Source organism: Carassius gibelio, chromosome B13 (genome assembly GCF_023724105.1).
Source record: "Carassius gibelio isolate Cgi1373 ecotype wild population from Czech Republic chromosome B13, carGib1.2-hapl.c, whole genome shotgun sequence".
In the NCBI taxonomy this organism is placed as follows: domain Eukaryota; kingdom Metazoa; phylum Chordata; class Actinopteri; order Cypriniformes; family Cyprinidae; genus Carassius; species Carassius gibelio.
Genome location: NC_068408.1, coordinates 3,888,145 through 3,914,131, shown reverse-complemented (window position 1 = coordinate 3,914,131; position 25,987 = coordinate 3,888,145). Strand labels below are relative to the sequence as shown.

At 35.8% G+C, this 25,987-nt stretch overlaps 1 protein-coding gene and 1 long non-coding RNA gene across 5 annotated transcripts in view; one reads left to right on the top strand and one right to left on the bottom strand.

The window, feature by feature from the left end:
• LOC127970416 (lutropin-choriogonadotropic hormone receptor) overlaps positions 1-25,987 on the top strand; it is a 145,124-nt gene that overhangs the window by 80,862 nt on the left and 38,275 nt on the right. The gene's annotated exons all lie outside the window — the stretch shown is intronic.
• Positions 1-25,987, bottom strand: part of LOC127970419 (uncharacterized) — a 47,787-nt gene that overhangs the window by 2,525 nt on the left and 19,275 nt on the right. For 3 of the 4 annotated variants that reach the window (XR_008156611.1, XR_008156610.1, XR_008156608.1), the window contains 2 exons: positions 14,412-14,481; positions 5,055-5,140 (listed from right to left, as the gene is read on the bottom strand). This is a non-coding gene — a long non-coding RNA (uncharacterized LOC127970419). Of the gene's footprint in view, positions 1-5,054; positions 5,141-14,411; positions 16,829-25,987 lie in introns of all 4 variants that reach the window. The other variant, XR_008156609.1, reaches the window with a different exon arrangement.

Here is a 25,987-nt window from a genome sequence, read left to right as displayed (position 1 = left end):
CTGCTCAAGTCCTCCAGAGCTCAAGATGAAAGACAAATGATCACAGGCTGTCAGTTTTCTGCAAAGCTCTGCTTGTGTATTTTGACTTTTATAACCCTGTACTATGAAACCCACTCATTGTTCTGTTTGAGAAACACTCGCTTATCTGTGCCGCATTAACGGTTGAAATATGTTTGGACAAGTCTTGCTCAATATCCATCTGTCCAATGAGGAGTCTGAAATTAGTCTGACCTCTCTCGTTCTCTCTTTCCAGATCGGCTGAAAAGAAAGTAGCTTTATGTAGAGGTTGCACGCACCGTGAAGCAACGCAGAGATAAGAAGAGTGTGTAAACAGAGAGAGAAAGAGATGGCATGAAAGAAGAGAAAGGGAGACAGAATGGAAAATGTGGCCAGAGTTTGGTTACTCACACACTATGCAAAGACAAGTTAAGTTAAGTCAAATATACAGTGCCATCTGATCAGTTTTTAATAGTAAGATAAAACATTTTAATAAGAGGGCAGCTTTACGTAAGGAAAACTTTCAAAGTATGGACTTTATATTTTGAAGATATAAATATATTTTGTATTTCATTTGGTATCATTCAAAAGTTTGGGGTCGATAAGGTGTTTAAAATCTTTTATGCTCACTTCTTGCTACATTTATTTGATCAAAAATACAGTAAAGCGGCAAATAATTTGAAATATTACATGATAGTCACATGATCCTTCAGAAATCATTCTTGTATTTATTAATTTCATCAATATTGAGAACAGATGTGCTGCTTCATATTTTGATAAACAAAGTTGAAAAAAAAAGCATTTATTAAACCTTTGTAACATTATAAATGTCTTTACTGCCACTTTTAATAAAATTAAATGCGTCCTTGCTGAACAGAAGTATTAATTTCTTTTTAAAAAAAGGGAATTTTAGGAAAAGCATCTGCGACAATATCAATACTTAAAACACAATTGAGAACTCTAGAAGTCTCCAAAAGTGAAAGAGCAGATTTATGGTCTTTTCATCGTCTCGCTCTCTCTCTCTCTCTCTCTCTCTCTCTCTCTCTCTCTCTCTCTCTCTCTCTCTCTCTCTCTCTCGCGCGCGCGCGCTCTCTCTCTCTCTCTCTCTTTTTTTCTCAACATCCACTAAAAATCCCCTCTAAACAGTTATCCATTACTCATAAGTCATCACATAAAGCTTACAATTAAATCTAAAAAACGCCCTCCAACACTGCCTCTCTGTGTTGGGGTGAGTGTGTGTGTGTGTGTTCAGTGAAGCATGTGAGTCTGGCTCTAATGTTGACACATGTAATGATAGGAGTGTGTGTACAATAGGACTCCTTCTAAAGAGCTGGAGCCACACACAGAGAAATCACACGTACATGTGAGGATCTCATCCACAGATACTGTCCTCAGCACTCGGACCCCACACACACACACACACACACACACTCGGTCTTACTCACTCAATAACATGCTCATGAACATTTCTTCTGCCTCACTCACTGCCACACACACACACACACACACACACACGGTCACTAATGCTACTGATCATACTTAAGTGACCTGAATAGACCCTTAATAAGCTAAGTATTAAACTTCAGCATCATTTGCTGGAAATGAATAACTCAAGTGATCAGGATCACTCTCTGTTATTTGCATACACAACGTTCATACGTTTAGGGTCGGTAAGATTATTGAATGCTTTAGAATGATGTGTCTTCTACTCACAAAGACAGCATTTATTTGATCAAAAATGCTTTAATATTGTTAATATTATTACAATTTAAAATAAATGTTTTCAGTTGTCATATATTTTAAAATGTAATTTATTCCTATGATACAAAGCTGAATTTTGAGCATCATTACTGCAATCTTCAAAAAAAAAAAAAAAAATGTAATGTCAATCAAGGCTCTGTGAGCCTGAAGTTATTTGCATGGCTTATTCCATGGCATGGAAAACTAGATGATAGGCAAAGATGCTCATTCTTATCTGTCCAAAACATGTTTTCATCTGGTCTGTGGATAAATCGTTTTTCAGCAACACCCACTCAGCCGAAAAGAAGATGAATATAGTGAGTCCCAACATAAACATAAAAGTCCCAAAGGAAAATGGGATGCTCTTATACAATTTTACAAGCCATAATGGAGTTCTTAATTATGAGACACAAATCAGTCAATAGTTAACAAAAAATAGGCATGAAGCTAAAAAAATTCATGCGGGTATCTCACTTACAAAGTTATGAAAAACACTCTTACAGTAATAAAGAATATTTATTATCTGCTTTAATAATGTTTTGAAAGATTAGCACAAAAAAGTAATCCATACATTGTTCATGGAGTGTTTTCTTTCTGAAATGATTAGTTGGATGTTCATATAATATTTTTTAAACATTACAGCTTGTCAAAAATAACATTACCATAATGCTTGCATGCTTATTTAACATTGATTAAAAAAATAAATAAATTTTGATCGTTAGAAAGTTATTTGAGAAATGTTTTTTTCGTAACTTAATGAAATGTTAGGAACAACTTCTTCGAACATATTTCTGTCAGTTATCTGGTTCTTAGTAATGTTTTCTAAACTTTTGCACAGAAAAGGTTATTTATACATCGTTCATGGAATGTTTTATTTCTGAAACTTTATGAAGAACGTTTAAGTAGCATTGAAAAGTAACATTGGCATAATATTTGGAAAATCATACAGTGGAAAGAGAGAAACCAAGAGGGAAATTATTTTAACGTACAGAGAACATTCAGAAATAAAAACTTTAGTTTTTTTAAAGTTTCCAGCCATCAGAAGCATTCCTGATCATTTTCATGAAAGTTTAATGGCATTCAGAACAAAACAAACAAAAAAAAATGTATCATAGCTTTTTTCTCAACACTTGAATGTGGGTAAGTTTCATGAAAAAAGCAACAGATTGAGTCGTATGCTTCCATCAACACATCCAAAGCGTGCACGATCCTATACCACTTTCTGGATCGCTATTTAATTCAGTAACATTAGGCAGTTTTGGTTTATGTGCTGTTTAATGCTTGATGATCGTGTTATTTTACGTATGAATCTGCATACATATTCAATCGCCGTTTTCAGCTTCTTCTTCACCATGTTTTCATCTAGACGTTCAATGCTCTTTCAGAAGATGCGTAATAGTGTCTCCTAACATATATCAGTGAAAACACAGAAAATTCTGTTAATGTGGGAAAAGAGTTGGTCAGCTCAGATCATTTGGCCTGAGAAAGATTTATGTTTGAAACTTGCAATTGCACACTTTCAGCATGATCTGAGATCTTTTGACACATTTGAGATCACTGGGGCCAAACGTGCAAAGTCCCAATTTGCTCTCCATTTAATCACATTGCTGTCTAGAACAGTCAAGATATTCACATTTGTGATTATGTTCATCCTTAAGTGAACAGCAGCTAATTATAAACAAGCGATTGGGTTATTTTCGCCACGTTATGAAGCCTGTCACATGATAAATTATCTTCAATAAGCCATTGAAAACATATAACAATAGCTCATATGAGCGCGCTGAAAGGAACCGTAAGCACATGCCTTCAGTCACGTGCAGTGGCCGCTGCCGTGGCTCTGAGAGAACAGAGGGGGTTGTTTGCACAGAGACAGCGGCTGTGTTGGGTTTGTTCGAGTGGTAAACATGCCGTAAAGCACCTGCTGACCGCATACTGACAGACCGGTGTCGACCCCGCTGTCCTCTCGGCTCCTGTGTGGGAGAACCCCAGTGAGGCCGCCTGCCTGTTTAATCACAGCTAATTGTGAACAACTGGTCACTTTGTGTGTGAGTGTGTGTTCGAGGTAGACAATAGTAATGTTCACATTCTGCCACTCTCTGTCAACGCTGGCTAATGTGCAAAGGGTTAATGAGGAGGTCTAATCTGAAACATCCTCAGATGGGCAGCAGAAAGGCTCTGTGCCTGTTTAACTGCCTAAAGACTGATTGACAGCATTCTGATACCCTCCAGATGTAGATGCTGGTCACATCTCTCCCAAGGTGTGAAAAACTGAAGCATGGTCACTTATTAGGATGCTAAAGGTGTTCCTGAGTGTCGACCAACTAGTAACTCAATTACATTCAATAGCTTGCCTTGTGCTTTAGCTAAAGATGGATGAACCAATACAACAGGGAATGTTTTCACTAACTTTTACTAATGTTAAAGTATATTAATGTTAGGACAAAAAGTTCTTAAAGTAATGTTTATGAAATGCTTTTATAAATGTATTAATATTTGCTATACATTCTCTAATCGTCCTAATGATGTTATTTGTTACTTTTTTAGAACCTTTAAATAATGTTCTAATCAAAACAAGAAACATTCTAAGAATGTTTAAAATCAAAGACCAGATAACATTCCATTCTGGGTGAAAAAGATAGTTGAACATTGTAGGAACGTTTCTGTAATCTTAAAATAATGTTCTAATCATGGCAAGACAACTGGACATTTCAGTGTTCTTAGAATATTAAAAATAAACATTCAAATACTGTTAAAAGTAGTGCTAGCAGAATGTTGTAAAAATTAATGTTCTAATCATGCAAGATTATCCGTTTTTTTAAACATTTCTTAACAATGTTCCACAGCGTTTTTTACAACTTAAATGTGTTACTTGGGTAATTCTCTGCATGCATTTGTAAAATTGGAGTGTTTAAACTTTCATTGATATTTTTGAGCACCTAACCCTGCCTCTAGCCTTTATTGCAAAAGCTAACCAGAAAACAGTATAAATGTATTACAAATTAGTCGTGTTGCATTCCAAGTGTTCTGAAGTTGTACAATGTCTTTTTAATAAGAGCAGATTGAAACTTTAGGTTTTAATGGCTAAAAATGTCCCCACTTGTCATTCCAAATATAAATCTGAACTTTAAAATGGTGTGTTATTGTGAATTATTGTGGCTGATCAAATCATAGGACAACATGCCAATGTTTTCTCATTTGAAATAGAGTTCCTAGTTTATTGATATAGCAACACCTTTGGCGTAAAGATGAAAGGTGCTTGACCATGCTTTAGTTTTTGACGTCTTGGGACTGAGAACAGTTGTCAAATGAGTGAATACCTAGCTGTGGATCTGTCGGTTGGTGTTGAGGGTCCAGGTACCACACTCTCCTGATACACCAGACTAGTGCCATGAAGAAGGCAGAACTGTAAGAGAAACGGCAAAATATGCAACAGAAAAGACACATTAGTGACACACCTTAAAACAAAGGCCTGATTTGCACATCTTGCATTTGATTTAATATAAACAGGTTATAGTAGTTGCCCTGCAATGCACACTTAATGGTCACGAATGAAAAAAAATGCATTGTGTACAGTGCTTACATCAAAGCATGCTACTGGGTGAACTCTGTTGACACGAGGGCTTGGAGTCAATTAAAAAACTTCAGAGACATTGGGAATCGAGCAGAATTAGTTCAGTAGAGCTAATTGTTAATTAATTAATGCCTCCTTGGTTGTTTGCTAATAGTGATGTGAAGTCCAATTCGTTCCTCCAAATCGGTTAAAATGGTTTGTTTAAATGAATGTTTAAAGGTACAGGTTATAGGACCTGCCACTAGAGGGCGCACTATCAAAACAATAACAATCGTGTGGTTTGATGACGCTAAGGAGCATGGAATGATGGGATTTGTTGTCTTCTACCCAACCGCTGACAGCCATCAAATCAGACGGAAACATAAATCATGGATTTAACGCGAGTTCATCGATTTGCGCAAGTAGATTGCATACAAAGTCAATGCAAAGACGCAATCAGACTATGGATCAGACGGTCTAGGGATGCGATTCTCCGCTTTTGGCGTGTATGCCCTATAATACTAATCTTGTTGATCGTTATAAAAGCATACGTTTTCTGTAAAGTTACGAATCAAAACAACTCACCTGTCGAGTAAAACACAAGCGAGATCGACAGTTTGTCGCAAAGCTACTTCCGCATTTGTCCACGACACTGTTGTCATGTGGTTTCTACATCAGTAAAGGCAGTAACAAAGGATAACTAACATCATTCGATTCATATCCATGCTACATACTCCCATACAGTAGGTGGAGGTATGCACCTGATAAGCCATGTTTGCAATCTGCCATAAAACTAATTAAGAACTAACGTCATTGACAGGCGACTGCACTGCCCCGTGCCACTGTTAGAATGGGAATTTTCTTTAGTTGAAAACATTAGAGATATTGTCAGCAATCAGCTGGACAAAAAATATATAACACTAGCCTAGTGGTTTTTGTATATTTTACTGCAAATATCTTACAAATTGTACCTTTAAATGAATGTTTAAATCGGTAGAAAAAAAATATTGTAGCCATTCTTTGACAACTTGTGATTTGTAATGATATGCTGAAATATTCAAATACTGCCAATTTTATGAATGCATTCCTGAGTATTTCCTTTTATTCATTGAAGTTAATCGAGATTTGTTGTCGCTGTTTCATTCTGTGATCCTGCCTGTCGAAAAAGCACATGACTGACAAATACTGATTAGGACAAGTTTCCTACATTTCAATTTTGCACCTAAAACACTTACTTACAGACATTGGCATACAATAACAAATGTGTTCTAGGTGTCTAAAGTGTAAAAGTGTGAAAATAAACTCAATAGTTTAGATAAAATGGTAAAACTACTTTGTTCTGTTGGTTTTGAGTGCCGCTCCGGACTACATGACGAGATAATAGACACTGATGATAATCAAGGAATACTAAGGATGTCTAAACCAAAGTAAGCCTTCATATCATGTAGTCACAGCGACAACAGAATTTTTACCAAGAATCAAAACCAACATTGAGAAATTGATTCTTGGAACCAACTTCCAGAATGAAGAATCAAGGTTCATCCCAAAAATTTCTGAATTAAACAGTCCAAGCATAAACTGGTGAAATGCAATGCAAACCTATTAATCAACACGATCTTTTAAAATATAGGCTTATATAAGTAAGTTAATGGAGTGTACTATCAAACACTTTCTGAAAAGTCTGAATGATCCACATGCAAAAACAGACAGATAAACAGCACTTTCAATTCAGCAAATCTGACGATCCAGACGATTCCAGCAGTTTACAGTGGTTAAAGTTTGAGGTTTGGCTTTAACTGGGTGTAAATGCGACACCCCTCCTCGTGTAGATTAGATTTCATGAGAATCAAGTTGTAAAAGTTTGCAATCCTCCACCAGCAATTACTTTATTATTTATGACCGTTGTCAAATGAGATATTTAATACAGTAACCCAGAAATGCAGTCAGTTTTATTTAAATGCTGCTTATGCAAAATGTTTGAAACAGGCCTTAAGGGGCCAGTCACACCAAAAATAATAACTGTAAGGGTAAATATATAAGCATCCACACCAAAGCACAATAATGTTTTGTTTATTATAAGTGTGTGCTGCAGTTTTGTGTTCTGCAGCTTTAAATGTTTGAGCTCTTTAAAGTCAGGTATATTTTGATTGGCTGTTGAGGTCAATGATATTGTTATCATTAAAGTTGTGGTGTGGACTTCTTATAAAATTAGAAAAATTATAAAAATTTTAGAGTTATTGTTACTTCCTGATTGTAGTATTTGAACAATATGCATTGTGAAAAATGCTATATAAATAAACTTGAATTTAATTGATTTGTTATACATCTTTGGTGTGAACAGAACAGCTCTTTAGTCTTGGCTAACTGGACTTTCAACTAAATGTGCATATGGACCATACTACATTTATTCTAACAAAAAATTACCCAAAATGAGAGGAAGAGACCATTTGAATGACATTAAACTACCATTCAACTTTCATCTGATTTATTGGCATAAAAAGAAGTGGTCATAGGTTTAAAGAAAGCAAAGAAAGCATGAACTGATATTAAAACAACTGTGTTCAGAACGACCTGAAAGTTTAGTAGTGTGCGATCCTCAATTGGGTACGTGTATGATGCTTAGCGTTTTAAAAGATTTTTAAAAGCTGTGTAGTGTTTTCCAGCCTTAAGTGTGTCAAACTAAACCTCTACACATATTTCAAAGATTCAGCGATATGAACTTGACAAACTTTGGCAGATCAAACATTCATTATTGCTCCCTGAAAACTCATAAACTACACTTTGTTTCCCAGTGGACTGATCAAAACGTGCACCCTGACTCAAGGAAACTGTTTAAAAGCAATCAATCACAATTTCTTTCTACCATCTACGTGTGCAATAAACACCAGATTGTCTATGAATGGCGTGTCGCCATCAAAGGCGGAGAGCATTCAGAATCGGCACAATACATGGCCAAAAAATGTAAGTGGAAAATACTTGCTGACCCTTGTGTGTCAAGTAATTTTTTTCTGTATCTGAAGGACCCTACACGACCTGTAGGCCCCTTCACATGCATCAACTTGCGTACAGGATGTTATACAAAAGATGAAGGTGATGGAAAAACAGTAGCGGTACAAGCTAATATCTCCTCAGAGGTGAGGTAGCAACCAAACCACCTAGATGCATCAAAGAGCTGGACAGGAAAAAACAGAGCATGCAAAGCAATCAGTTTTAAAGAATGGACATTAAGAGGAATAATATAATCTTTGAGGTGTTTTTTATTTATGCTGGATCAAAGCAATATAATTATATAGAGGCACATGATCTCTCTGGCTCTCTTTCTTTGTGTACTGCTCTCTTCCTCATATGCAAAGCAGAGAATTGATGACTTATCGCACAGCCATTAAGTTTCTTATCAGGTCATTGCCAAACGAGGGCTCGTCTGAAATGGAAGTCACCTTGTTGGTGTTTCAGCTTTGGGAACTGAAACCATGCGCATTACGCACAATCATCAGAACAACTGAATAGTAATTATTAAAAGCTTAAAGACCCCAAGAAATCTCTTGACAAGAGTAGTTTCCTTTCCTGTTTTGAAATAGGAAGTTTGGAACAATAAACAGCCAGTACGCTTTAGTTACGTAACCGCCATGATTTGCTACTTACTAGTCAGAAACGGTTCATATCAGAGGGATATTTTCTTCTTCGAATGAAATGCTTTGCTTAAAGGTCAGCTTTACTAAAAGGTCAATGTATATGTATGTGTGTGTGTGTGTGTGTGTGTGTATTTATGTAAACGTATGTATGTGTATATATAGGTCTGCCTTTAATGGTTTATAAGTTAATGTTTAAAATCAATTCCCCTATGGAGAAAATGAATGGGATTTTTACTTCCGTAAACTGATTTTGCACTCTGTAATTTGAAAACAATAAGTGTATACTGCACAATATTTATTAAGCAGTGAGTTAGTAATCCATTCCAAACAACCATTCCAAAATACTTCTAGTATCTGCACTTTTTGCACTGATGCAACTCCAGGACAGATGCTATCGAGAAACACTCATTTTGAAATGTCAAACTGACGTATCGCAGGTCCCATGACTGTGCGAATCGCAAGAAAGCACCTCAGTGCCAATAACAGCAACAGAAGTTCGAAGAAACAGGTGGAAGTGAGGTTTTCCTGTTCCTCACTGGCACGATTTGTCTCTCGATCACAGGACTAGTGTGACAGCACACCTCATGACCTGCCAGGAACCAGGTCATTATTCTGTGATTTATTTATGCTAGGTGCTCTCCCGAGGGCCTGACAGCTGCTGTCAGCAGGTCTGAGATCAGTGCAGTTCTGCTCCGGTGCTCAGCAGCTAATCTGATACTCATATGACTGCAGCACACATCCTGATACTGCTGCGTCACAACACTGCCAATGACAGTTAATGTGTAAATCCAACCATAAGCCACAATGAATGACTGCTGAAATCAGTTTATCATAAACTGAGCCACAAAGAGCTGAAACAAATAGTTCAGCTAAAAGTTACACTTCTGTCACCATCAACTCATCCTCATGTCATTGCAAGCCTTTATGAATGTTTTTCTTTTCTGTAGCTCATACAGTGATTTAGGCTACCATGTTTAAGTACCAGGAGATTCAGGCTTGTAAATGGACAAAAAAAAAGCACCTTAAAAGTAGTTCAAACAATATATATTTTTATTTTCATTTAGGCTAGTCTGTGTATAAATGTGTGACGTATTTGAACACATTTCACTTCCATTAATGTGAAATGTTTTCTGGACATTAAGTAATAAAAAGGCTGTGGACCTTTTCACCCGTTCGTTGTGCAACTGATCAAGCTTTTGCAAGCAAAACCACTAACTTTTTTTCCCCCCTTGCATCAAAAAGTTTGCTTTTTTTGAATTCTGAATGGTTGCACTGCATTTTTATAGATGCTTTCAATAGTGTTCTAGGTAGTTGTTAAGGCATTGCTTTGTGGTTAACAGATTAAGGTGTTTTATGTGTTTGCTAGAGTATTTTTACTGGTTGTAAGGGAATTGTTTCTTTTTTGAGTGTTGTACTGTAGGTGGTTGCTAGGATGTTGCTATGCAGTTGTTAAAGGGTTAGTTCACCCAAAACTGAAAATTTTGTCATTAATCACTTACCCACATATCGTTCCAAACCCGTAAAAGCTCTGTTCGTCTTAGGAACACAATTTAAGATATTTTGGATGATATTTAAGATAATTTTTCACTCCATCACTGTGATAGAGAAATAGAGAAACAAAAAACTATGGATAACATTAAAGAACATTACAAAATAGCATGGTGATAGCTAATTATGCTGAAGCTGATGATGCTGACTCGCATCTCCGCAGTACAGTGGATGCATCTTAAGAAAGAAATACAACTTTCATAGAGATTGCATAATCTGAGAGTATTTGTTTTGAATTGGTTCATTTAGAACTTGAAGTAGACATTTAAAGCTTCTGTGAGGGAAGTAGGGTATAGGGAAGTAGTCTATATGTTGAGTTTCAATTTTTTTATGACGCATTCCTGTTCACAGAGACAGAGACTCACCCTGTTTGTTTTCTTTATTTTACAAAAGCACAATGTTTAGTTATTGAGTGTACATACCGATACTTATAAAAAATAAATACAAAATAAAGAGCCACAAAAAACTATGGATAATATTCAAGAACATAACAAAATATTTTTTTATAAATCCATAGCTTTCACACACTCCTTGGATGCTCTAATTTCCCAAGCTTCCCTTAATCTAAGGCTAATAAATGTATGATTCATGATCTGGGTCATTGTTTAATAGAAAACCACACATAATTTGGTTGCACTTTATTTTACAGTACATGTACTAACATGTACTTATAGTGTTCTGGTAATACAAGGTAACTACATGGGGTAGGGTTAGGTTTAGGGGTAGGTTCAGGGTTAGTACCTAGTTATTAAAAAGTTATTGTAATTACTATAATAAGTACATAGTATGTACATGAAGAACAGGACTGTAAAATAAAGTGCTACCCATAATGTTTCTACTGTATCTCTGTCAATCACTCTGATATTTAGTTAAAATGAGTGCTTTCCTTCACTCTTTAATCAGTTCTGTGAATGACTGTATGGTCAGTCCTTATAAAATAGCAACAATGTTGTTTGTAAAGTACAGTGCTGTGCAAAAGTCTTAGGCACATTAGTTTTTCCACCCCAAAAAACGGGTTTTACGCCAGTTATTGATATATTTTGCAGTAGTTCGTCAGTAGAAAATGTTTACATTTCATTTTTCCATTAATTTTAATAGTAATCTAGTGAGATTTTTGAATGCACAAGTAGATCTCCACCTCGTTGCTCCACCTGTTGACCGCTCTAAAGCCGCCTGCCTAAAAGTGATATTATCCAAGCTCAACCAAGTGGCTCACTCTAGACCTCTGGCCTCTGCTCACTCAAGGCCTGTGTGTGGCATTGTTCCGTTGAGAAACTTGTTAAAACCTCATTTTTGCCTTCCAAAAGAAAACACGACTAGAAATCATGTTTATATCACATTTATAAAGGGTTTTATGTTTTTGTCCCATCGCTCCGGCCAGACAAGGCTTCACAATATGTTAAGAGGCGTAACATTTCCATCTCACGGTTGAGGCATTCAGCCAATCACAATGTGCTGGATAGCTGGCCAATCACAGCACACCTTGCTTTTCGGAGAGATGAGCCTTGTAAAAATCGACGCATTTCAGAACGGGCAGCATAGACGAGAAACAATAATGTACAGTATGTGTAAAAGAATGTGTTTTTTAACCTTAAACCACAATCGAATAAACACATTCCATTATACCAAATACGCAAAATAATGTTCTTTATAGCAGAATCATATGACCCCTTTAAATTGTGTTCCGAGGATGAATGCAGCTTTTACTGGTCTGGAATGACATGGCGGTTAGTGATTAAAGACAAAATATTTGGGTGAACTAACCCTTTAATTAAGGTGGTGCTAGTAGGGCTGCACCTGAATAAAGATTTTTCTAGTAACTAGTAGTTATTCATTCAAGCCATTATTCATCAAATCACGTTAAATATATACTGGGGGTGGGAAACTAAACCTTAATGAGCCTTTAGTATATAGCCTACTGTATTAAATCTTGCTGCAAAGCACCATGAATATGTCCAAAAAAATAGCATGGTGATAGCTAATTATGCTGAAGCTGATGATGCTGACTCGAATCTCTGCAGTACAGTGGACGTGCCTTAAGAAAGTAATGCACCTTTCATAGAGATTGCATAATCGGAGAGTATTTGTTTTGAACTTTAAGTAGACATTTAAAGCTTATGTGAGCGAAGTAGGGTATAGGGAAGTAGCCTATACATTGAGTTTCAGTTTTTTTATGACTTATTCCTGTTCACAGAGACAGAGATGTGAGAAAGCGCAACGTGTTTTTCTTTATTTTACAAAAGCGCAATGTTTAGTTATTGAGTGTACATAAATAAAAGTAGACCCTATACAGTTTCGAATGATGCATTACTCTCATCGGCATGATAAAAAATTATGACATATTTTAAACTGTTTCCGTATTTCCATCTGCTATCAGGAAAAACATTCTAGTGATCGTGCTGGTGCCTGCATGTTTAGGATGTTTACATTTTAAATGGTATGCCATATTTGAGGATGATAATTCATAGGTAAAAATTTGGATTTCCTGCATGGCTGATATACTATAATTACCTATAATTAAGACTTTTTCTGTAGACAACCAACAAATAAATTTTTGGTTTACCAACATCATGTCTAAATCAGCTATAGAACTCATTATAATAAGTGACACTGTATACACTGGATGTGGCGCAACGTGACATGACAAATCTCACAATAAACTGATACCTTGTTCTATGTATGACATACTGACACACATATCAAATGATTTGCAATGAACTGTTGCATTTGGCATATCAACTAACTTTTAATTGACTATTAGGAGGGCAGTTGCTAGAGTAGGCCTATTTTAAATGGTTGCAAAGTAAAGGTTTCATGCACCTGCCCCCTTAGATTTCTGAGCCAAGTGGATTTTGAATGCAGCTTCCAAAAGAATTTGATACACTCTGGTGTGATTAGAACATTTAGTGCGGGACAACAGCAGCTGCTAAATTCAAATCAGTGTTCGCTGGCTACGTTGCTGCACATTAAAATCAATCACTTACGATTCGGTTGAGCTTGTGAATGCAAATGGCCAATCAGAGGCGTTCAGGAGAGTCTTCAGTGAAACACTGGTGATTTGTTCAAAGTGCGCATTTGCTGAATGAATTCTGCTCTCTTGCGAATTCTCTCATCAGAAGCAACAAAGTGCAGATGTGCATACAATGTAAGTACGATTTCCATTTCACAATGTAAACAACTTCAGTAATTATAACGGCCGTTTTTGAGAGTGCTTGAACTCTGGCTAGGCTGAAGTCAGTGAATATGTTTTTTGATAATGTGAATGTGGTACTTTAAAAAGTTAATAGATTACACTAATATAAGTTTATTTGCTTGTCGCCCATTATTGATCAACTAACATGACCTATAAAGGTGCAAAATGCATTTACTTGCACATACTTGAAAATTGAGATATTTAATGATATAGGTAACATGTTATTTCAAATAATAAATGGAATAATAAATAAAAAACATAAGTCTACATATCAGTTATACAGCGCTATTGTTGCTGCTGTTTCACATGACAAGCATAATGAGCTCCCCATCCCTTCACTCGTACCCCCTTTAAAATAATGAGTGCATGACGCCCCTGTTGCACAGGTATTGTTTTTTGGTTGCTAATGTGTTTTAGGTGTTTTCTAGAGTATTATAAATGGTTGAAAAGTATTCTGAGTGGTTATTTACTGGCCCAAGTCAAAAGAGTCTACCCAAAAGACTTGGGTCTGTTAGCAAAAACCCAGAACCCCAAATTATTGTGGTGATGACTTTTTCCAAACACGTGGTGAAGAGTGGAATCCTCTGAAATCTCCCTGCGACTCAGAGAAGCTCAGTTTATTGTTTTTTGAGTGGGCACGAGGCTGCTGTTGTTTCTGAGAACTTTCCATTTGAACCGACTGATGTGTCAAAAGACAAAAAGAGTGTAATGCAGCGGCACACAGAGCAGAGAGACATCACTTCACACTTACCTTGGTGAGCAAGGCACAATCCTCTTTGATATGGCAATCTTGACGGCGAGAGCAAACTGCTCCAAGGTCACTGCAGAAACATAATAAGAGCAACTAGTAGCATAATAGTGAAATTAGAAGGAGGTGCTGCATTAAACATTGTTCCCCTGAGGTCCTAGTTATTTGTATCGAAACAGTAAAATAGTGCTTTTTTTTTCTTCTGATTATTCTTCACCTTCTCCCTGACTCCTAAAATAAAATGGGACACTTTGTCTTTAAGAAACAGTCCTTCCGAATTTGAAATGAAAAGCAGTGCTTTGATGTACCAAAGTCTGCTGCACCCCCGGGCAGATGTTTTCTATCTAGACAATATTTATAACCAGCTTAAAAGAGGAAAGACCACAAACAATATAAAATAGAAACTTATTTATCATTTAAATCATCATATTTTGGATTCAGCTAGTGAATTAACATTTTAGAGTAAGAAAACTACCAAAAATGTAATGAATATCTTTTAACTGAAAGTATGTTCTAAGAATATTTTTCTAATGTTCCAATTAAGTGACAAAAACCATTCTTTTGGAATGTTCCATTTTTTAAAATTATTTAAAAGTTGCAATATTCCATTTGATCATTTTACTTTTGAATGTTACATTCTGAAACAAGTAGTAACATAAAAAAAAGAAGTAAATACTTAATCGGATCACTAATCATTCAATAACTGCACTTTTTGCATTGTCAAGTCTAAAGTTCTAAATTTTACAGTACATTTTCATATTGCATCAAACTCTTTTATCTCATAAGCATGATTATGAGCATTTTAAATTGCCTTTGTTTGCTATTGCTATTTGCTGTTATATGAAAATCACATATTTGATGCTTTGAATGAACAACAGTGCTTGAATTTACAGATGTGGCTCTTTGCATCTCCTTACTGTGCCTGTGACTCTCTCTGTATGACTTATTTGTGAGGCACTGAACAATGTAATAAATATTCTGTGATCTGTGACCGCTACTGTGTGTTACAATCGTATGTGTAAGTCCGTATTAATATCATAAATGAAAGCCCAAAATGGAACACTTGTGCAAGGTGTGAATAAAAAGCCCCTCATCTCAATGTTATCAGAAGCATCTCAGAGAAAATTAGCGCATGATCTCGGGGTGTGTGTGTGTGTGTGTGTATAAGTGTGTGGGAGGAGGGTGAGAGAATGGAAATTTGCTATCAGGGGAGGAAAATATATCTTGACACACAAACCCATACACACACGCGCACACACACAGAGACTGAGCATGTGGAAATACTCTAGAACATCAGAGGCTGAGAGATGCACAGCACCTTTCTGTTGCTTACTGGGTGTAAGAGTGAATCAGAAAGTCAAAGGGAAGTTAAACAGTGTCTTTAATGATCAAAGACGTGTGGTGAGTTTATAGTCTACATGGGCACATGAATCACCTACTCTAGACCTCACACAGATGCACTATTAATACACTGTGCTTGTTCACACATTTAAAGGTAAAATAATACAGCATTTAGGGATCTGTGGCAGCAACATCCTCACTACAAGAAAAGTCTTTTAAATTAATCTTTTGACTTATTTTCCTGAACAAATATTTCAAACCCCCTACATTTTACTTCAAAAACACAGCTTATGATATTAAGACTCTACAATTAACAAGATAAAAATGTCTTTGTGTTATAAATGTTATATTATTATTTTCTTTAATATAACATTAATAATTGCATAATTATACTTTACTTCAATAATTGATTTTACATTTATTAATCATTGATTCATTTGAAATATATTGTAATTATTTAATAGATGAATATAGTAAAATCACTAAACAGTAATCGTTGTTCCAAACTGGCAACTTAAATGTAACTTTTTGTATTTTCCAAATATTTAAATTGGAAATTTAGACAAAAATATTAAGAATAGCCACTCTGTCATCCTTAATGTAATTAGAAAAATTAGTTTGATGTTTTACATGTCTCTGTAGTTGGTAAGATCATCTGGCAATTCCTGAGAACTAACTTCCCATTTCTAAGCCAATTTTGCAATGACCAGCTAGTCTTTTTGTGAAATCCTGTTCTTGAATAGTGTCTAACTTTTTTATGCTTTATTTTAATAAATTCTTTTACATTACTTTTTAAGAGTGGCTTCAGTGTACAAACACATTTTGGGGTTGTTGTGCATACGGCATCCCAGCATCCTACAGGGTGATCTTTTGGACCCCTTTTTATAATGTTAAAGTCTTCTGTAAAAATGTGGATGTACAGTAAAAAGAGCATCTGCACACATTCATGCAACACATGGACTATAAATAATGTACATGAACTTCCCTTTTCTCTCACTTCGGTGTATGTGTGCCATAGCTAAAATGGTCACGTGATGTAAACAGGCGTTCCCACAAAAAACTCATCTGTTTTGCTCTACCTGTTCAAAGGAATAAAGAGCATTGAAAACAATTTGTTAAAATTTACAGTCTCAGGAAATGGAGCAAAAGTATTGATGAATCATGTTGAATCACTCAGATTTTTTTCAATCAAATGCTCTCTAGTATTTAAATGTCCCGTCCCCAACTTAATTACTGTGTATTTGGCGGAGTGAAAAAAAACATTTTTTTTTCTGTGTATAACACATATTTCCCTAATTAGGAGAAAAGCTTTATTTTCTTTGGAACTTTGGAAACTATAGCTCTCACTTTAAAATATGACACGGCCAAGCAACAGATTAATAGGCTACTTCAAATTTTACAAAAAGCTTATAGACGTAGTTATAATATAAGTCAGACTCTGAAATTGCTGCTGTTGTCACTCTTCTGATGAAGATGTCATTCATTTGTTAGACAGTGTACCCAACACAGAGAAGTATGTCAACACAGAGCTCAGTTAGGTGTTGCTGTCCGTGAGACTCAGCATTGGTTAGCACCCTTCTGAACATAAAATTATGAATGGCACACTCTACTGTCTTGAGGACTTAACGGACACATGCATTCAGTGGCCATTGTAAGTCCACAAGGGCACATGAACTCTGCATTCCATTCGGAAGGGCTTATCCCTATACCCTAATCCCTTCAAAGGGTTTACCCTCCGGAGTGAGAGCTTCAAAGTCTTGAAGGGTGTAGGGGACTAGACAACCAGACAATAAGTGTCCTTCTACATCATCATCACATGACCACATGGATGCGCCGTCATCATGCAAAAATCTGCGCAAAGGATCATGGGAGCCCAAAGTGTCAATCAGCTGTACTCTTGGAAATCCTTAATTCCGAAGGGCCCTTTGAAGTGGCCAGTTTTGAGCACTTTGGTTTGGAACGACCCTTCAACATGGCATCCACGATTGAAGTGCCCTTCGGAGGGCAAACGTTTGTGAAATGATTCGCGAACCTGCTCCGAAGTTCAAATCTGAATCAAAAGATTCACAAACCTGCTTCAAAATTCTGATCTGAATAAAATAATTTGTGATATGTTCCCCGAAGTCCCGATCTTCACTATAAGCAAAGTTCTGATATAAATAAAATGATTTGCGATCCATTTGGAGCACTTCGAAACAATGAATAATTTGTGACGCAACGGTTTAACTGATTCAGAGTTTTGAAAAGCTCGATTTCACCCATCACTAGAAGTGTTTTTTAAAACCATTTACTAGCAATGTCAAAATAAGAAAATAAAATGCTCTTTTGATCTGGGTTTTACTAGTAGACTGCTTGAACTGAAAGATCAAAATCACGATTATGTATCAGTCAGAGCAGTTCCAGAGTAAATGACTCAATCGAGTCATTTTTTGTGTTCCTTCGCTTTTCACATCTTCAACTATGTTTAAACTACACTCAGTACTATTACTGGCTTAGCTCACTAAGTTAATGACATTAACTGAAGGAGGAAAAAGTATGTTTACAAATAAAATATGAAAATTTCCTTACCAAGGATAACCTTTCATCACAACTACGATTCAAACATCTATGAACATATTCAGGTATCCGGTTTACTGCTAACTACTTAAAAAAAAAAAAAAAGACATTGCTGAGATCTCATGTTTTAAAAGTAATATAAATGCATTGCTCTTAAAGAAATGTTTGTGGAATGTTATTATAACTTGATCCATGTTGAGAGAAACATTCTTGGAACGTCCTTATAATGTTGTTTGTACTTCAACATTCTCATAATGCAGAGAAAACGTTCTTAGAACAGCATTCTCAGAACATCCTTATGATGTCGTTTTTATGAAAAGTATTTTGTAACCTTTAAATAATATTATAATCACAAAAAGAAATTAAATGTTCGAAATTAAAAAAAATTCTGCCAATAAATGTTTATACTTACAGCTATTTATACTTGCCATAGATCTATCTCTTGCTATCCCTTGCTCTTCCTTAAAATAAGCAGTAGTAAAACACAGATGGCAAGCTCTTTTTGTTTCCAGTTATTTAGTGAGAGTAACTGACCTTACTGTAAGGTCAACTTGCCAGGCTGCACTGTAATACCATTCCCTGTAGCTCACCACTTTCAGCAGGAACATTACGTCTCCTACTTTGTCCATGCTGAAGCCAAGAAAGCTAGATAAACAAGGAAACAGCCAAAAGAAATATAGATTAACTCGGTCAAACAAAGAGATACTGTATAAAATCACTGAACCACTATCAGAATCACATCTAAACAAATAAAAGCTGATTATTATTTTTTTTCAGTCTACAGTATGACTGACGACTAAAGATCTCAGCTTTGGTTAATATGTTCTGAATAACAGGCCCTAAAAACAATTACATCTATCAAATTTTCCTCTTAGGCAGAATTGCTAAATTGGTGACCTAATTGTTAATGTAAACACAAGCGAGGGGGGAGACAGTTTTCTCAGGGATCAACAGTTAGTGTGCAGCTGTTATGGACTGTAAAGTTTTAGGGGCTGTTTACATAACATCGTTTTCAGCCAAAAACGAGAAAAGTTTTAAGCATTTTGCCCGTTCATTTACACGACAGCGGCGTTTTGGGGAATAAAAACGCATATTTTTAAAAAGGGGTTTCAAAGTGCAAGTTTTTGAAAATGCCAAGGTTATTGTTTCTGTGTAAACACCTTATACAGGAATCTTTAATGCATGCGTAGTACGTGTTAGTTATGTAGATATGCGCAGTACGTGTCAATTTTAAAGGCAAGCACAAACAAACATACACAACAATGGCAGAGTACATGGTATTGTTGTTGCTGCTCAAAAGTTACAGTACAGTGTGGATTTACTTCACCAATATTACAACCAACAGCGGAGATGCATCATATACATCATATTATCATCACTTCCTTACCGGTAATGTTTACTAACAAGGTGACAGTGCCAACTACTGGCCTGGCATACATGATATAACTTTTTTTTTTACATAATTTTTTATAATCTTTTGTTGTGCTTCAAAGAGGTACAGTATATTATTTCCATAATGAGTGCTAAAGTGTACTTTTTCACAGGGGAAATGAATCATTATTAATGTAAAGTAAATCTCTCTTTTACATAGATTCACATCATTTAGATATTTTTTTTCATCTTTAGTGGCTAACAGTAGAGACTATTATTGACTGTAGAAGAAACTTTGCTTTGTGTCCTTGAACAAAGACCCTTTACGCAGAGCCTTATCTCCGGTCTGCATTAGCAGCTTGTCTAGGCCACTCCACCCTGTCCTTAGTGTAAAGGTGTGATCCTAATGGTCAGAACTTCCTTTTAGTCATTAGCTTTCCTCAAGGGATCACACAATCAATGCAATATCGCACAATAAACACCACAAACTAAATGCATGACTAATGTTTTTTTTTTTTTTTTACCAACCTCTCCCGGAATCTCAGACTAGGAAAGTAAACTTCTTCAATTCTTAACCTGAATACTGGTGTTCCACAGGGGTATGTGTTGTGTCCCCTGCTATATGCACTCTTCCCTAATGATGGTCTACCTGCCCATGAAAAATACGCCATAGTAAAATTAGCAGATGATAGATAAGTCATCAGCTTGATCACGGACAATAATGAGTATGCACAAGTACAAAATCAGCCTGGTGCTCTAACAATAATCTCATCCTTTATAGCAAGAAGACAAAAGAGATAGTGATGAATTTTAGGACCTGTTCTTCTAAATGGAGTGGCTGTGGTAATCTCTTTTAAATTCTTGGGGTTGAACATTGCAGAGGATTTTTCTTGGACTACATACACCTCCAATGTCATTGGAAAAGGACATCAACGTGATTATTTTCTGAGGAGATTAAAGAAACATATTGCCTCAGAAACTTCTTGTGAATTTTTAATGACGTGCAATGAGTGCACTAACATATTTCATCACATCCTGGTACACTAAAGGAGCTCTGAAAACAAACGCTTTGAAACAAGTTATCAAAATGGCACAAAATATACAGTTACCATCAGTTGAGGATTTTTAGAATGTCCAGATGTCAGAGCAGACATCCTCATTTCTCGTAGGAAATACAGAAGAATACTACAAGACTGAAAAATAGACTGAAAAACTACATAGACTGAAAATTTGTTAGAGCTGTAAAAATATTGAACACTTCCTGATTCAAGTTGTCTGCAGGATTTTAAAAACTTTTATCATATAAAAATACTACTGTATGAGCGGTGTCAGAGAACGTAACATATTTAAACAATAAAATGGCTGTAAAACAATTTACAGTTCAGATAAAAGTTTTATAAAATGATAAACTTTACATTTCAGCCTTTAAACCATTTATTTAAAAGAAATGATCAAAAGTATAAATGTTTGTATTAGTTTAATACATAAATGCATCTTACTGTCTTGTTTAGATTTTTTGAAGACACATTAGCTTTTTATAGATTTACCAGTTCATGTTTATAACCAGTTCCTGCTTAAAAATATGTTGATTTTAACATTACTCTGAACTAAAACAGCAGACAGGCTGATTGAAAATGCAAACAGGTGGCGCTTTTGGAGCAGCAGAAAATTGCTGTTTCCCTGGTAACAGCTGCACACAAAGCGGGCTGAGCTCATAAATGCTGCTGTATCAGACATTACAGGGAAGAATAAATTAAAATGCCATTTATATTTTTCTGAAGACAGTCAGTTCCCTTCAGAGATATAAAAACACACATGCCGAGTTTTGACTTTGAAACGTGCAGCGCTCATTCAATGAAAACCTAATCTTTTGATGTTTAATCATCACATTAAGCCATTTCACTATTCAGTCTCTAAATTAAAGCTCTCTTGAAATTATAATTAAGACTTCTGCTGTACCATTTGAGGAATTAAATTTTATTTTATTAACTTAAATTAAATTTGCATCTAAATTTAAGACTTTAAGGACCCTCGCACACCCTGTGATTGGTTAGTGTTTATGAATTATATTTGGAATTGCACTGCACACGTTAAAACAGTCTTTTGCTGTAGCTATTTAACTGTACTGTTTTGTCGTCTTAAACTTTTAATCTACATTGACACTTTTATATTGATATTTATTTTGTTGTTTTATGTGAATGTTCGAGAATGTGGGATACCAACAAAATTTGTTTTGCTGATATGAGTTGACTTTATATGACACAAGCAGCAATTCACTGTTACAACATTCTTGTTAAGGATAACACAAGTTACAATAACTTATTTCCATTGTGGTCCTTGTGGCTCAGCAGTACAATGACATATCATAATCATTGTGTATGTTTCTGCCCTACAAATGCCGAAACCCAAAATAACCTCCTCTACTGCATAGTGTAAAACAATCTTCTCGAAGTTACCAAATTGGACACACTTTTTCAGGGAGGGCACATCCAAAACGTAGCAGTGTGCTGGTCATGTGTATGAAATTTAGAGCTAAATGCTAATTTCCCTCATGACAGGTGACGCTCAAATCTCTTAATAACTTCATTAGACTGATGTCCTGCAAAAAAAGTCCCCGCAATCTGAGAGCAAGGATGAGAAAGAGAAATAAAGTGGCTGGCAGAGCCTCTCACGGTTCTTGTGACTTGAGTTTAATCTTCAGTCCCACAATCCCAGCACCCTTTATTTTCACATGCCCCAATATGACCTTCAGCGCTGGTTAATCATTAGCCTAAAACACTTAATCAAATAAGAGCCCTCACAAATATAGCCAAAAACTTGTTGAAGTATGCTTTGAAACAGCAAAACTGCAGCCTTAGTAATATGTTCTCTATGATTCAAAGAGGTAATATCATGAGATGTTTATTTGATTTGTGACATAGAAAGAGATTGATGTACTATGAAATACTACTGTAGCGTTCAGAACTATGGAAAAAATATATCATGATTTCCTTAATATGGAGCAGCGCAGCTGTTTTCAAAATTCATAACGATGATAATAACAAATGTTTTCCGAGCTGAAAATCCGCATATTAGAATGATTTCTGAAAGATCATGTTACACTAAAGACTGGAGTACAATTCAGCTTTGCATCACAGGAATAAATTATATTTTTACTAAATATTCAAATAGAAAAGTGTCATTTTTGTAACAATATTTCAGTTTTACTGTATTTTTGATCAAATAAAAGTAGCCTTTGTGAGCATAAGTCAATCGGCTCCAATCTTTTAAACAGTAGTGTATATGCACAAAAATATAAACGAAAGCAAAGCAAAAACTCAATTACTCTGCTGAAGTGATAGGAAAGAGTTCAAATTCATTTAATTTAACGATACAGAATTTAGACAGATATTTTCTAACTAATACTTAATATTCAAAATTCCAAATATAGTATTCCAACTACACGGACAACTGAACACGTTTAAGAAACTGTAATTAAAACTAAAATTCCCAATCGCAAATGTGAATATTGTCCTTCTCAATGGTTTCTCTAGTGTTAAAATGACAACACCATCAGCCTGTCTCTAAGGATTCAATTGCATGACTTTATTTTGGTACTGAAGATAATCTAATTTCAGCAGAAAATACATGTCTTTAGGCTTCGGCAAGCTGTGAATACAGACGTTGTGTTTGAGACGTTGTGTGTGTCGTTGTCCGATGTGTCAAATCGATGTGTTGCTAATCAGAACCAGCATAAAATGAATCACAAAGCTGAACTCAGCAGTTATCTTATAACCAGTCCAATGCTAAGGACGCATTATTGTGATCAAATCGTGTGCAATTGCTTCAAAATGACCCCCTTTATTCTAATGCCTTCATAATCCACTTAATTCAATATAATTTGTGAGACACAGTTTATATTTTTTAAATAATTGCCACTTGTCTAGTTTCCCCTCCAAGCGGTCATCGTGTAGATATCTGTGTTTTCTGTTTACACTGTCTTGTTTGTCTGAACACGAACATTTAAATGTGATATTGGACTATATTAAGGGAATAGCTCTAAAATAAGCAGGAAAACAAATAACAACCTTAAGGAACAAGAGGGTAATAAACATGACCCTTGTGACCAAGCATTTTTTTCCCATCAGTACTTGCTGGCCAGTTTGAGTGCATTTGTTGTGTGGTGTCATCTAAAGCAGTACTTATGAATACCTGAAACATGACCATGTTGTCGACTTAATGTGACAAAGAAGTCAGAGTCACACTTCAGAGATGGAATGTGTTTTTCCGTCATAAAGCCCAACCACAGTTTCCATTTAAAAGTGGCTCAAGGGAAATAAAGAAAATCAAAATATACATTTGACATCCAGTATATGGACATTCAGTTTACCCTAAAATGAACATTTGGTGAAAATGCACTTAACCTCAGGCCATCCAAGATTTTGAGTTTGTTTCATCATCAGATTTGGTTGAATTTAGCTCTGCAGTGAATGGGTGCTGTCAGAATGAGAGTCCAAACAGATGATAAAAACTAATCCACAAGTAATCCACAGCACTCCAGTCCATCAATTAACATGGAAATAAATCAAACATTTAAGGCGGTTTTGACTTTAAACTGTCACTTTTGACCAGAATATGAGTCCATAATAAATAATAAACGCTTTCTCCAGTGAAAAATTTAATCTCCTGTTGTCCTTTCACATCAAACCCACACATTTGTTTGGAATGGTTTTGGACTATTTTTGTATGTTAACGGTGCTTGATTTGTGCGTGTTTTTCAACCGATTCGGAGTAGTTTACTTTTTCATTGGAGAAAGCTATATTATGGATAGAGAACTCGATCCACATTTTTTAAGTTAAATATGTCTTGATGGATTTGTATGTTACAAACATTTGTAAGATTTGCTTTTTTGCTTTTCACTTCACAAGACATTAACTGATGGTCTGGAGTGGTGTGGATTACTTTTATATTTTGGATTATTGTGATGTTTTTATCCGCTGTTTGGACTCCCATTCACTGCAGAGGATCCAGTGGTGAGCAAGTTATGTAATGCTACTCTACATTTCTCCAATTCTGTTCTGATAAACCATCAAACTCCTGAGGGTGAATACATTTTCAGCACAATTTCAAGTTTGGGTAAACTATTTCTTTAAAAATGATCACCCACTTCAAGTCTGACCACTTTCAATGTGCTGACTCAAACTCAGGCAATTATTATAAAACCAAATGGAAATGAATTGTTTTGCTGTGTTTACCAATTAATTAATTTATCCAATATGTGCCCACTTAAATTGATTTTCTGAGTTTCATTGGTGAAGTAGAGCAAAAGCAGACGATATTGACTACAGTATACATCTACAGTATATTCCTATATCATACGTTAATGGGGTTATATGATGTTGCTAAAAAGAACATTATTTTGTGTATTTGGTGTAATGCAATGTGTGTATGTGGTTTAAAGGGTTAGTTCGCCCGAAAATGAAAATTATGTCATTAACAACTCACCCTTATCCTGTTCCAAACATGTAAGGCCTCCTTTTATCTTCGGATCACAGTTTAAGATATTTTAGATTTAGTCCGAGAGCTCTCAGTCCCTCCATTGAAGCTGTGTGTACGGTATACTGTCCATGTCCAGAAAGGTAAGAAAAACATCATCAAAGTAGTTCATGTGACATCAGAGGGTCCGTTAGAATTTTTTGAAGCATCGAAAATACATTTTGGTCCAAAAATAGCTAAAACTACGACTTTATTCAGCATTGTCTTCTCTTCCATGTCTGTGTGAGAGAGAGTTCAAATCAAAGCAGCTGGATTTCCGGTTTGCGAACGAATCATTCAGTTCACCAAATCGAACTGAATCGTTTTAAACGGTTCGCATCTCTAATACGCATTAATCCACAAATGACTTAAGCTGTTAACTTTTTTAATGTGGCTGACACTCCCTAATTCATGCACTCAAACAGTACACTGACTGAACTGCTGTGATGAACACCGAGCCGAGCCAGATAACGAACAATAGACTGACTCGTTCATGAGTGAAATGATTGATTCTGAACTGATTCTGTGCTAGTGTTATGGGTGCGGGTAAACCTAAGGCTTGAATCAAGGGCAATCATCGCCAATGACGCCATTACGTCGAGCGCAAAAGAACTGGTGAACCGTTTTCTTCAACCGGTTTATTGAATCGAACTGTCCAAAAGAACTACTGATGATCCGAACACCGATGCAACCAGTTCTTCACTCGTGAACGAGTCAGTCTATTGTTCGTTATCTGGCTCGGCTCGGTGTTCATCACAGCAGTTCAGTCAGTGTACTGTTTGAGTAAATGAATTAC